Here is a 13,873-nt window from a genome sequence, read left to right on the forward strand (position 1 = left end):
TTGAAGGAGTCTGGATTGATTCCACTTCAACATTCCTAATGGACTGTTACCTTCTCGAGCTTTCAGTCTTCTATTGACCCTTACATTGGCTAGAGGGATTCAAGAATATCAAGAAACCAACTATCCCCAAAGTGGGTGGGTAAGCCTAAGTAAGGTCATCTGCTGGGGCTTCTGGGCAAGCACTCCATTTCACCTATGAGAGGCAGGAACTCTCACCTCTCAGACCTTGGTCCCCAAAACTGCTCTGATCCAGAGAACCTTGAAGAGGTAGTCTCTCTAGCATTTTAGAAATTAAGACACTGAAGCCCAGAGAAGGGACATGACACATAACTAGTAATACCCAGGTGCTTTAAGCATGTGTGGTAGAGGGATTTGTAACCTCTGTGATACCAAATAACTTCTTTGGCCTCAGTTTCCTAATCTGTAAAAGAAGGGACTATGACAAGCATAGGCCCTGGTATCAGGAGAACTGGAATTCAAATCCCATCTCAGTCAGGAAAAACTGTATGATCCTGGGCAAATCACTTCACCCCTGACTCAATTTCCTTATCTATAAAATGGGGATAATAGCAGTCCCTAAATCCCAAGGTTGTTGTGAGGATCAAAGGAGATCATATTTGTACAATGCTTTGCAAATCTTAAAACACTTTATAAAATGCTGGCTATTATAAGCTAGCATTCCAATGATTATTCCAAATCCATGAAAATACTAGGCCTCTCTCTTCTGATCTGATTTATGAATTGCTCTGATGGGGCAATTTCAGGGTGAGATGGCGGCAGGTGGGATAGGGGGAAGATAGATAAGAGGAAAATGTTTGGAAACAGCAGGGACACCTCAGCACCCCTCAAGTCAGGTTGAGAGAACAACAGACCCCTTGCCGCAGAGCTGTGCCCAACTGGTCAACTGGATGGAGGTCTGATATTCAGGAGAACAAGGACTACCATGACTATCAGGCTCCATCACCCAAATACATCATGAAAAGAATGACTCTTTTCCTGAAAAAGAAATTATTTATCCATTGGGCTACAGTGGGAACCTTGGGGCCAAGAGAGTTGGAAGAATATTTCCAGGCAGGGTTTTCCCAGACTGGAGGTAAGACAGAAGCCAGAGAGCATGCCCAGGATATAAGCTATAAAGGAATCCAACACATTTTGTCATATTTTCCCCCCACAAAGGAAGTATGATGACAAAGCTAAGAGTCCTCTTGGCCTGCTTGCTCAAACAAAGCTGAGTCCTTTACCTTCTTCAAAATTTCATTGTATCCAGAAAGTTTTCCATGATTAATTCCATAAAGCTTAAGTTCCTCTTTTATTCCAATTTATTTTAGTCTTTGTTTTTAATACTTTGCAGCTGTCTTCCTATAAGATTGGGAACTCCTGAGGGCAGAGACTTGGTCCTAACAAGAAGAGCTATTCCCATATTGAAACCTCATCTCCTTCTGACTCTAGTCTCTAACCATTCTCCAGGGTGGATATTTTACACTCTGCCTTGCTACCTCCTCTCCTTCCCCCCCAATTCTTTCCACCTCTTGCTCAGGGAATCATCATTAAATCAACATTACCATTGCCTTCTGGCTCCTCTCCAAGTGGCTCAGAGAATCCTTGACATTCAGAGGCTCCATAGGCAGAGACTCTTTTCCCTTGGTTACTACTCCCTCATGCAGAGGCTCCTAACCTGGGGTCTGTAAATTTATCTGTTAAAAAAAGTTTTTTTTTTCATGCATTTCAACATAATTTGTTTCATTTGTAATCATATGTATTTTACTTTGTGTGTTTAAAAATGCCATTCTGAGAAAGGGTCCATAGGCATCATAAGATTGCCATAGGATACCATGATACAAAAAAGCATCTCTACCTCCTACCCATCCATGTCATTCTTCCTCCACTGTTTTTCCTTTCATTGTGCCCTTTGGAAACTTGTTATATTGTTAACAAACTGTCTTTCATATTATATTTTTTCCCTTAATGCCCTTTGCATCTGACTCTCCCAGATGATGATGACTGCACCCCTAACCATCTTCTCCCAACACAGGATGTACTTTCTCTCATTTCTGCTCTTGCTATTCCAAAAATACTGGCCTGGGAATAATAAGCATGCTTCTTGCTTCTCACTCCCACTTCGGCTGACCTCCTACAATCTTCATTTTGCAAATTCTTTCCCTTGAGGTTTTACTCTTTCCAGAGATATGCACACATGTGTATGTATATGTGTGCTACTACCCACCTTCATGTATATATGTGTGTGTGTGTGTGTGTGTGTGTGTATGTAGACATGTATGTCTCTTGGGCATGTGTGTCCATCTCCCTTCTTTCTCAGGAGGTTTGGTACTTGATGACTTACAATCTTCTCCACTCTAATCCCTGTCCTTACACTTGTAGAGTTAAATTTACATGTTAATGTCCCCCAAAACACCATTACTTCCTATCATCTTTACCATTACACTACCTTAGGAATCATACCTTTGATTTCATCATCCCCACAAGTAGCCATAATCCATAAGACTGAAATTCCTCTGTCTGATGATAACATTCTATCTTATTTCTTCCTAAAGAAGAAATCCTTCCTAAACCTTTTCTTCATCTTTACAGAAACCTTTGGTTATCCTGCTCCTCCCAACCCAGCAGCCCTAACTCTGGTCTCATCTTCCTCCCTTCAAGAGCTTGACTTTTTAGTTAATTAGTTAAACTTTAAATTGTTTTCTACCCCTGAATGCTTTGCTTCATTATTCCATTGCATTCCATTCTTTTCCTATCCCAACTATCCCATCATCTTGTCTTTCTGATCCTTCTCTGCTCCTACTCACCCCAACAGAATGTCACTGGAGAAAATCATACAGTTATGCTGCCTACTGGATTTATGGCAATCCTACTCTTCCTGATAAGCTCTCTATCACTCTCTTCATTCTAATTATCCCAAATCTCTTTCTCTTCCCAAAGGCTCCTATAACACCCTTCTTGTTAGACAAAGGAGTTCTCTTCATACATCTCTGAAAAACTAAGGCCATCTTTCAAGAGTTCCCACTCCTCAATTCCATGCTTTGTGTTTAGAAGTTTGTTTATTTCTTATATTTGAAAATGTGGATCTTGAATTTACAAATATATGAAACTATAGATCTCTATTATATGTAGCTTACTTTTCTTTTAAAATATATAATAAAGTCTATGAATAACTTTCAAAATTGTCCTTATTTGTGGAGTCTCTTATCTTCCTTTTGTTTTCTGTTATCTTCTACACATTAAAAAGAAAAGGATACATCAATAACTTATTTTCTTTCTTTCTTCCTTCATTTTCCTGTCCTTCCTTCCTTCTTTCCTCCCTTCCTTCATTCTTCCCTCTTTCCCTCCCTACAGAAGGTAAAAGTAAACTATCTGATGGGAAAAGACAGAGTACCATCTGAAGTTAATATAAAACTTCATTTAAAAATTACTTTAAAATAATTTTTAAAAACCTCAGACTTGGCAGCAAGTGACCCATACCTTGCTTCTAAATCCAGTTCTACCACTAGCTGACTGTGTGACTTCAGATAAGTCAATTCTGTCTTGGTCTCAGTTTCCCCATCTGTAAAATGAGATTGTTTCACTAGAAGGTCTTGGTCTCAATGGTTGCTCTCCATTTAAGTGTTCTCTGCTTCTAGGATGACAGCTGCAGTCCATTTAGATTTAAAGAGGTCAGAAAGGGGAAAAGGAGGTTGTGGCCTTCTTTACCTAGGCTTTGAGTAATCTGAGCCTCCACTGGAGCATCAGGCAGTATGCAGAGTGTAGCTCAGGGCAAGCTGGACTCTGCCATCAATTTACTCTCTGGCGAAACCTAATTCTCAGTGCCCCAAGGAAAAGGGTGAGGAGAAAGAGGAGTGAGAGAAGGGGCTCTAGATGGGCCGCCACAGTTTTCTTTTCTGCCTTATCTTCTATTGTTTTGTGTGTATTTTGGTTAATTTAGTATCTTCCTTGTTTCCTGCACACACCATAATTATATTTCATGGTGCTATCTCCATTCTTTTTTCCTTCATTTTCTGAGCTCCCACAACATACAGTCTAACAATATCACTTCTATCAATTCAGGACAATGATAATTTATCTTGTCTTAATCTCTAATTGTTTCAAGAGCATCCCCAATCAGATGGTAAGCTCTAACTTCTCACGGTCTACTTCTCTGTAATCTCTACCATATCTAGCACAGAAATGAACCATAGTAAGTAGTCTTTTTGGTGGTAGCAAAGAATCGGAAATTAGGAAATGACCAACAATTGGGGAAGGAGATGAACAAGTTGTGAGATATATATATATATATATATATATATATATATATATAGTGATGAAATACTATTGTGCTTTAAGAAATGATGAGCAGGATAATTTCAGGGAAAAAAAAACTTGGAAGACTTATATGGACACAGGTAAAGTGAAATGAGTAGAACCAGGAGGACATTGTACACTGTAGCAGCAATATTGTAAGAATGATTAACTATGAAAGACTTAGCTACTCTGAGCAACACCATGATCCAAGACAATTCCAAAGGTCCCATGATGAAAAATGCTATCCACTTCCAGAGAAGTAATGAACTCAGAATCCAGATTGAAGCATACTTTTTCCCCCTTTATTTTTCTTGTTTTTATCTGTGTTTTCTTTTGCAGTATGACTTCACATGTATAATCAATGTCAAATTGTTTTCTTGAGAAGGAGAGGTAGACAATTTGAAACTCAAAAATTTTATATATGAATGTTAAATTCTTATACAAGTAATTGGGAAAAATTAATGAAATAAATAAAAATATATTTTAAATTTTAAAAAAGAAAATAAAACAATCCCTCTTTATTTCTAAGAGTAGGGAATTATCAGGCTCTCCTAAGGAAGCACTCTAGACCCTGAAGGAGAGCAAGACCAAGAAATTCCAAGTTTTCTGCTATCATGGCTGGATTAGTCCACTTTATCTCCCTAGCAAAAATGGCGATGCTGAGCCTCTTCCAATTAGCAATGCATGTGATTCTTTTCTTCTTTGACTTCCTTCACTACTTCCCTTCCTTCTCCCATTTCTCTTTCCCCCTCCCTTCTTATTTTTGCTCTCATCACTCTTTTCTCTTTCTCTTCTTTCTTCTTGCTTTCTCCCTCTTCCTCTGTTTCTTCTTTTTCTCCTCTTACTCCATGCCCTTCCCCCCTTCCATCCTTCACCCTTACCTAATTCTCTCCACCCATCCACCCCAGCCTGGGTAGCCCCACAGCCAACAGCTGAGCATACCCGGGTCTTGCCAACTATTCTGCAGAAGATCAGGTGACACTCCCTTCCCCAACCCCACTGGCTCCTGGACCCACTAGGATTTTCCACTTCAGCAGCACAGTAAGGTAGAAGTCAGTCTGTACAGAGGATAAAACCCAGCTAAAGCAGGACACCAAGAAGAGTGCTTCTTCAAGGGTCCCAAGACTTCTCCTCCTATTCTCAGATCTACAACTGGTGAGTGTTGCCCAGGAAGCTGAGTGTCTTTGGCAGGTAGACAGGGGAGAGACAGGCCGGGAAGTACTAGACTGATTGGGGTTACCCAAGACAAGAGGGAGGAGATGCTCTGCTACTAGCAGCTGGGCCCATCCTACTCTATACCTAGTGCTATCATCTGCAAGATCATGCAAGATTCAGCACTAAGTGGAAGGAAGTATGGCATTTGTGAAATGTTAAGGAAGGTCAGTTTATGTGTTCAAACTCTCACTGTACCCTTCAACTATTACCCTGATTCACTATCATGGCTAGGATATTATATCTGGGGAGGGGACAAGAGAGGAGGGCAGGATAAAATGGATGAAGGGAAAGGAATAATGAGAATTTGAGAAAAACGATGAAGGGAAGAATCCTTTCCCAGTTGACTACTACTGAACAACTTGGGATAGAATAAAAGCAAGATAGAGGGGGGAAAAAACCCCTAGACTAAAGTTAAGTCTAAATGAGGTAGGTCTGTATTTAACTCTTAATAAAAAGTAACCACTAATGGCCCAGGATCAGCCAATACAGTGGTGTTAACCAAAACAGCATGTCCAAGATAGCTACCCCATGGACCAACTCCATGCCAGGGGAAGCAGGACATAGTCCAGGGAGGCAGTCCAAAGAGGAGAGGTTAAAAGAACAGTGTGTCCTGTACTCAGCAGCCCTCCTGCTATGTGGATGACATCATTGGTCTGGGGCTAGGTTAAGGCTTCAGGTCCCCTCTACAAAACTCCAGTTTTTCTGAATATCTGTCCAAAGAGAAGGGGAGGTCAGATTTCTAAATACTTTGATAAGCTTGGGGTTATCCCAGGCCCTGTGGAAATAGGGAACTACAGAGTGGGATCACTGGGAACTCTCTACTACAAAAAAGTCCAAACACTAACTGCTGGCTCTTTGGGAATGAGAGAGCCTATGAGGACTGGTTCCCCTCCACTCCCTATGAAAGCTGGGCTCCCAAAATAGTTGATTTTGCTCCTAAGATGAGATTTAAGCCACTGTATAGTTCAGCTTGAAAAACTATCCTTTGGGGGGGGGGGGGTTGGAATGTGCTTTCTGTCATGTACATGGTCTGACAATGATCACAGGTACCCAAACCCTCCCCTCAACTTTATGGAATTCCCAGGGTGAATATGTAACAAACAGCCAGTCCCCTACTCTGTTCATAGATATAGTTGTTTCATAGAGAACTTTAAGGACCCAGCACTCCCATTTTGCAGATGAGAAAACTGAGGCCCAGAGAAGGGAAGAGATTTTTCCAAGTTCATACAGCTAGGAAGCAGCAGGATAAAATCAGGTCCCTAATTCTAAAAATGTCACTATTTCCCAGTTCAAAAGTAACTCCTTGGGGAAAGATTAATATCCTCCTCAAAAGTCAATCCCTTTGTTGAATGGCACATGTAAACCTTGGTGGAAGTACATATTCTTTTGGCTCAATCTATTGCACTTAATGAAATCCCTGTTTTCTCTATTTTTTTTTTTTTTGTTGTTGTTCTCCTGTGGAACAAAGTAGCAGAATAAATCCTTCACATGCAGAAATCTGTATCTCTGGCATCTTGCTCACTGGGGGCTGCAAGGGAACAACAATAAACTTTATGATCATAGTCTTTCAGGGAAGAAAATCCAAGTAGAGACCAAGAGAGGTTGCAGAAGGGGGAGGTATGGGGGAAAGATCGAAGCTCCCAGGATTGATGGGAGGCTGTGAAGAGTACACCAAGCGTTTCATTTTGCAGTGCTTTGCCACGTGGCACAATTATTCTTTCCCCATCAAGCCAGGAGCTGGGGAGACACAGAAAAGGCACATTTTAAAATTCATGGAGAAATAATGCAGCAAAAGCTGACAGAGCAGGAAGTAGAAGGAAGGGAAAAAATTAGGTGAAAGGCAATGACCAGCCCCTTATATTGAGCCAGTCTCTGAAGAGGGGACCTGGGTCACCCTTGCCAGTTGGGCTGAGAAACTTGGGAATAGTCAAGGAGTATTGCCCCAGTAGGAATGATCTTTCACTATCTTCTTGTATGACCTTGCACAAGTCACTCTCTTTCTAGACCTCAGTTTCTCCATCTATACAAATGAGGGGATTGAGCTACATGATCTCAGAGGCACCATGGGCTCTCTCCAAAACTAACAGGTTCCCTTCACTAGAGGTCTTCAAGCAGTGGTTGAACAACCACTAATAAAGTGCTTTACAAATTTTTAAGTGTTGTAAAAATGCCAGTGATGCTGCTTTGGCTACTATGGTTGGGGATACAATGGAACCCTTACAAGATCTTTGAAGTTCCTTCAACTCTGAGATTCTGCCACTGAATGAATCCACTAAATGAATCAAACTTTCTCAGGTTGGAAGACTCCAAGAGGACCAGCCCATCCTCCCCCAGATAAGCTTGATTTTTATCCTAGTCATAGGTAGCTTGGGTATGTGGATAGGTAGAGGGGAGAGATTTCCATGAGATTTAATCCACTGTATAATTCAGCTTGAAAAACTATCCTTTTTTTGGGGGGGAGGGGTTGGGATGTGCTTTCTTTCATATATTCTGATGCTGTCATCTTTTCTGTACCCATAGCTAGACTATCTCCCTGTTCTTTCGGAATCCATTAAGGTGGGTCACTCACTCCTAAAGAGCAGTCCCCTTGCTTTCATTACATGGGATTGAGGAAAGGGTTCACTAAATAGAGGCTTCTAAGAAGCTTCCAGAGATGACTATGCCTATGCTGCCTTCTGTTGGGCAAAATCTTTCCCAGTGACCTCCTTAGGAACACTAAAGTCAGGGGCTGTGTACACAAACAACACACACACACACACACACACACACACACACACACACACACACACGCACACACCATTCACTATCTCACTGATGGCCGGTAGGTGGTGCAGTGGATAGAGTACCAGCCCTGGAGTCAGGAGTACCTGAGTTCAAATGTGACCTCAAACACTTAAATAATTACCTAGCTGTGTGGCCTTGGGCAGGCCACTTAACCTTGCAAAAACCTAAAAAAAAAAATAAAAAGTCATTTCCCCTTGCAGCTGGCACTTTCATGAAAGTACCATCCTAACCACCAGCAAAACTCAAATGTCACATCTCTTTATAGGCCCCTTTTGCAAAACAGGTTGTAGATCACATTACTTGGAGGTACTCAAGGGGAAAGTGGATACTGGAACTCATGCTGTAGCATTTTGCAATTCTTATAAGAAACCCTAAGATATATCTTAAGGACTGAAAGGCTATATGGTATGTTGTGGTGTAATGTGTTGTTATTAAGGATTTGGAGTCAGAAGATGTTGTTCCAAATTTGAGGTTCTTACTTGCTTACTTACTAGATGAATGATGCCCCTCCCTGGGTCTCATTTTCCTCATCTATGAAATAATACTGTGACATTAAAAGATCTATAAAGTCCTGTCCAGCTCTAAATTCTGTGTGAGTGGTCCAAGTCAGGAAGCCCACTAAGAGGTCATCAGTCAGTGGGTTTCTGTGGTTCAGCCTCATCCTTATTTGTGAGGGTTGGATGTGAGGAGAAGGAGGAAGAAAAGGAGGAGAAAAAGAATAATAGAATCTGCCCCCTCTGCCCAGAACAGCTGTTGTTCTAGTGGTTCACTTGAGAGTTCACTCTCCAGTCATCTTTTCTCCATGTCTTGACAGCCCAATCAGAACACTGCTAGAGCCTTTAAGTATATATCAGTGTCTAAAGGGCCCCTAAACAAATAACAGATGAATTAAAATTGCTTTTGTTCCTCAAGCCTAGGAAATGTTTGGAGACTTTAAATATTAAGAGAAAGGAGAAGAAAGAAAAAGAAAATTCTCCCTTCCAAAGGATAAAACAAAACCTGGAATAAATTTCTGACACTGGGAGATATTAAGTAACACTTTGTGGAGATCAGACCTTCCCAAAGAAATGGATGCATTCAAAAGGTATATGTTTCAGAGCATGGCTGGAGGCTAGGTGTTACCATTATTGGAAAGTACACTGGACTTGTAATAGAGCTATTTGTGTAAATGTCTCACTCCCTACTCAACTGTAAGCTCCCTGAGGACAGAGATTATATCATTTTTCATCTTTGTAAATTTGTGGAGGGGGGTTTCAACTTTCCATCTCCTGTGACTGGCACAATATCATGCACAAATGGGGCTTTTTTTCAAAATAATCAACTGAACTGACCAGAGACCTGGGTTTGAGTACTTTTCTACCTTTGCATGACTTTTAACAAGTCAGTTATTATCTTTATACCCCAATCTCCCTCCCTACCATAAAATGAAAGATGGTCTCTCATGTCCCTTTCAGCTTTCTCATTCATTCAGTAGAGATCTCATCATTTCTTCCACCCTTGTGAAATGAAAGTGTAGTAGTGCCTTTGGACCTTTGAAGAATCTATAGAGCATTTTTTAAAAATTCCTTTCTTTAAAAATCCTTTTTCCTGGAAAATTGTCTTGTCTTCCCAGTCCAGATGACCCAGCATGATACATGACCCTCTGCCTTGTAAGACACTCCTAAACTCTCCTGCCCATTACAACCTAAGCGACTTTAAATGGTTTTCAGGTTCTCTCATCTCTAATAGATTAAAAAATGCTCCCTTGGGCATCACAAAGACATTGAATGGTATTTGTACAAAACCTCTAAACCCAGAGAAACCTGTGAAATGTACATTAGAGGCTCCATGGTGAGAGGGCAAGCCATAAAGCATCCAGCCTTTGAATTTTGTAACCTGACACATTTTTATATTACTCTCCTCTTTCTGCTATAAGCTGTTTCTTGATAATTTTCTTTCTTCACCCTTCCCCTTCCCTCATCCCCCATACACACATTTGCTCACTGTTTAAGATTTTTCAGAACATAGTAAAGGTTTAGCAGGGTCTCACTGCATCTAGGTACCTCCATTCCATAGTTTGGGTTGGTAATCTTGCCCAGCACCTGAATTCAATTACCACAACTCTTTTTTTTTTTTTTTTTTTTGCAAGGCAAATGGGGTTAAGTGTCTTGCCCAAGGCCACACAGCTAGGTAATTATTATGTGTCTGAGACTAGATTTGAACCCAGGTACTCCTGACTCCAGGGCCGGTACTTTATCCACTGCGCCACCTAGCCACCCCCTGAATTCAATTACCTTGGCTTCTTTTTTCTCCCTGGCAATCCCTTCCTTTACAAGTTTTTCTAGCAGCAAGCCCAGGCAACCAATATTTAGGAATGGGTCCTTGTAACAATGTCCTACCTTTCTTAGCCCAACTGTTTTCCCTCTACTCCCCAATGAGAACCAATATTCCTTTCACTGACTTTCCAGTGCTAATGCTTGTCTTTGTTCCTTTACTGGTCCTATTCCCCTCCATCTGAGGAACCCTTGCCTTTCTTCTCCATCTGTGTACATTTTTGCTCCCTCCAAGGGTTGGACTTAATAATTTCTGAGGTCTCTTGCAAATTCTAGTATTTTTTGTTTTTAGTTTATTACAAGGCAAATGGGGTTAAGTGGCTTGCCCAAGGCCACACAGCTAGGTAATTATTATGTGTCTGAGGTCGGATTTGAACTCAGGTACTCCTGACTCCAGGGCCAGTGCTCTATCCACTGCACCACCTACCTGCCCCAAACTATTTTTTTCCAGAATCAGCTCATCTTACCTTCTTCAGAAACTTCCATCCCATCCTATATTGACCTCTCCCTTCCTGACTACCCAGTGCACTTGTCACATACTTTGACCCTTGATTATATTTTGTTTAGTTCCTTACAGAAACTTATTTGTTTATTAGCTCCTCCAGTTGCTCCTTGTGTGTGGACAGTATTCACAAAGATGTCACAATTGGAAGGGGCCTTAGAGATCATCTAGTCCAATTTACTCATTTATAAAGTTAACTTCTCCCAATAGAGGTTGGGAGGAAGCTGCAAAGCTAGAATTCAAATGCATATTCTTTTTCCCAAAATCAGTGTCCTTTTCCCTTTACCTCACTGTCCCCATTCTGCCTTACCCACATCAATGTCTCAATGCCAGTCAAATGACAGAAATCCAAACCTGTAAAATCAGGATTTGGAACATTCAGTATATACAGGGTCTGTGAATGGAATTCAGTTTTATAGACTGATGAATGAAGTCTTTATTGGAATTTGAGGGCTCAGCATTCCATCAATCTGTTGGTTAGTTTCCGGGGAAAATAAATAATTTTGAAAAAATTCAAAACATTGCTTAAAAATATAAAGGGAAGTCAGATGGTGGTTTGGGCTACCATCTTAAACAAAATGGTAATAGAAGTTTTCAAATAGATATAGCTTTTGTGATTGTTAATGGATTTGAATAAAATTATATAACTGAACCCAAGTTAAAGTCACATATGTAAAAAGATAGCTCAGTTTGCCACTTAAAGTGGTTATATTGTCCATAATATTAATTTCATCCATTTATTTTATTAAAAGTTTTTAAATCTTGTCTCTGATACTTAATAGATTTTGACTTTTAATCAGTCAGTGAACATCTTTGTGCCTCATTTTCCTCATCTATAAAATTAAGGGAGTGGTTTAGTTGTCTTATATGTTCTCTTCTAGCTTTATCTCTCAAAATCATCACCAAATATGACCATTGCCATGTCCTAATGATTTTTCTTTCCATTCACCCTCCCAAGAGGACCTTCCTTTGTAATAAATACCTAACACTGAACCATCCCTTTATTGGCATGGGAAAGTGTTGAAGGTTATAGAAGGAGATGACAGAGTCTCTTCCAGATCTAAATCCTGTATCCATGTGGTCATTTTTCCTGAGTGTGGTCTAGAACTGGGAAGGTCATTAATCAAGACATTTTCCATGTCTATGGGAAGGAGAATAGGGAGAAGGAAAGCAGATAGCATCAAACTCATTTAGAGTTGGAATGAATGAATGAATGAAATAAAAAACATTTATTAAGTGACTTTTATGTGCAGGTCCCTGGAATATAAATACAGAAATGAGACATTCCCTGTCCTCAGGAGCTTAAATTCCAATGTAATAAAACAATACACATAGGAGAGTGGTGACTAAGGAAGGGAATTTTGGTCAGGAGAATGGAGTCATAGACACGATAGCATAGAAACAATAGCAATCATTTGATTACTATTTCCAGAGTAAGAAGTGGGGGTTGTTGGATTGTGAGAGAGTAAGAGATATTCAGGAGATGATGGAGCAGGACATATCAGTCCCAGCATGAATTTCAAAAATGTGTGGATTAACTACTCCAAACATTGAAGAGGCTTTGAGACCATCTCATTTTCAACCCCCTAATTTTACAGATGATGAATCGAGGCTCAGAGTTTCAATGGCTTGCCCAAGGTCACACAGGTAATAAGTGGGATTAGGACTCAGATATTCTGATTCCAAAACCCAAAAGTTTTCCACTAGACTGCTATAGCACCTTCTCAGCATTAGATTTCTGTTCTCCTCAGAATCATGGAATAAAGCCCAGGAACAAGTCAAGTGTATCAGCATGGAGGAATAAGGAACAATTCTCAGTTAGTATCACTGAAATTGAACATAGAAGATTAATGTTTGGATTTATTTGTTTTAAGAATAATAATGAATACTTCGCTTTGGTATTATTTTTTGGCGTATATTTTGGTATATATTTTTCCAAACACTTGACACACATGATCTCATTTTGATCATCATAAAAATCCTGTGGTTAGAGAATGGAGTGATATCTTCCTTTTAAAGACAAAAAAATCAGACCCAAGAGAAATGAGGTGCTATAGAAAGATAAGCTGCAGGAAATATCCCCATCCCCCTCAACCTTCCCACCCCAGAGTTTTAATCTAACTCCACCCAGCCTTTCCACTGTGCCCCCTGGAATGCCTGTTCCATAGACAGCAAACTTTCCTTCATTTTAAATTTATTCTTTTTCCACTCCTTTCATTTACTAACTATAATTGAATCCTGGCTTTCTCCTGATGATACAGCCTTCCCTAGTCACTCTTCCACTCCTGACTGCACCTTCATTCATTCACCTGACTGATTGAGTCAGGGGAGATGGAATATTCCTTGCTCCCCACTGCTACTTTCAGGTTCTCATCTACTTTTATCATTCAGTAACCACCCTTCATGCTATTCATATCTACCACCCATTGCTAGTTTTTGTCTATAGAATCCCCAAGTAATTCTTTTTTTTTTTTTTTAGTTTTTGCAAGGCAATGGGGTTAAGAGGCTTGCCCAAGGCCACACAGCTAGGTAATTATTAAGTGTATGAGCCAGATTTGAACCCAGTTACTCCTGACTCCAGGGCCTTTATCCACTGCGCCACCTAGCCGCCCCATCCCCAAGTAATTCTTTTTCTTTCCTCAGTGATGCTGGATTACAGTTTTTCTCTCCTTCCCAACTCCTGTGTTCATATATGTTATTTCTTCTTCAAATACCCTAACCACTCATTCCTCAACCTACTCACTTCCCATGAGCTATTTCCTTTACC

At 40.3% G+C, this 13,873-nt stretch overlaps 1 protein-coding gene across 3 annotated transcripts in view; it reads left to right on the plus strand.

Moving 5' to 3' along the window:
* The first annotated feature begins 5,286 nt into the window (after positions 1–5,286).
* The window catches only part of IP6K3 (inositol hexakisphosphate kinase 3), a 39,521-nt gene continuing 30,934 nt past the window's right edge, over positions 5,287–13,873 (plus strand). For 2 of the 3 annotated variants that reach the window (XM_074236532.1, XM_074236533.1), the window contains exon 1: positions 5,287–5,448. The gene's annotated coding sequence lies outside the window, so the exon portion shown is untranslated. The other variant, XM_074236534.1, reaches the window with a different exon arrangement.

Source organism: Macrotis lagotis, chromosome 5 (assembly GCF_037893015.1).
Source record: "Macrotis lagotis isolate mMagLag1 chromosome 5, bilby.v1.9.chrom.fasta, whole genome shotgun sequence".
In the NCBI taxonomy this organism is placed as follows: domain Eukaryota; kingdom Metazoa; phylum Chordata; class Mammalia; order Peramelemorphia; family Peramelidae; genus Macrotis; species Macrotis lagotis.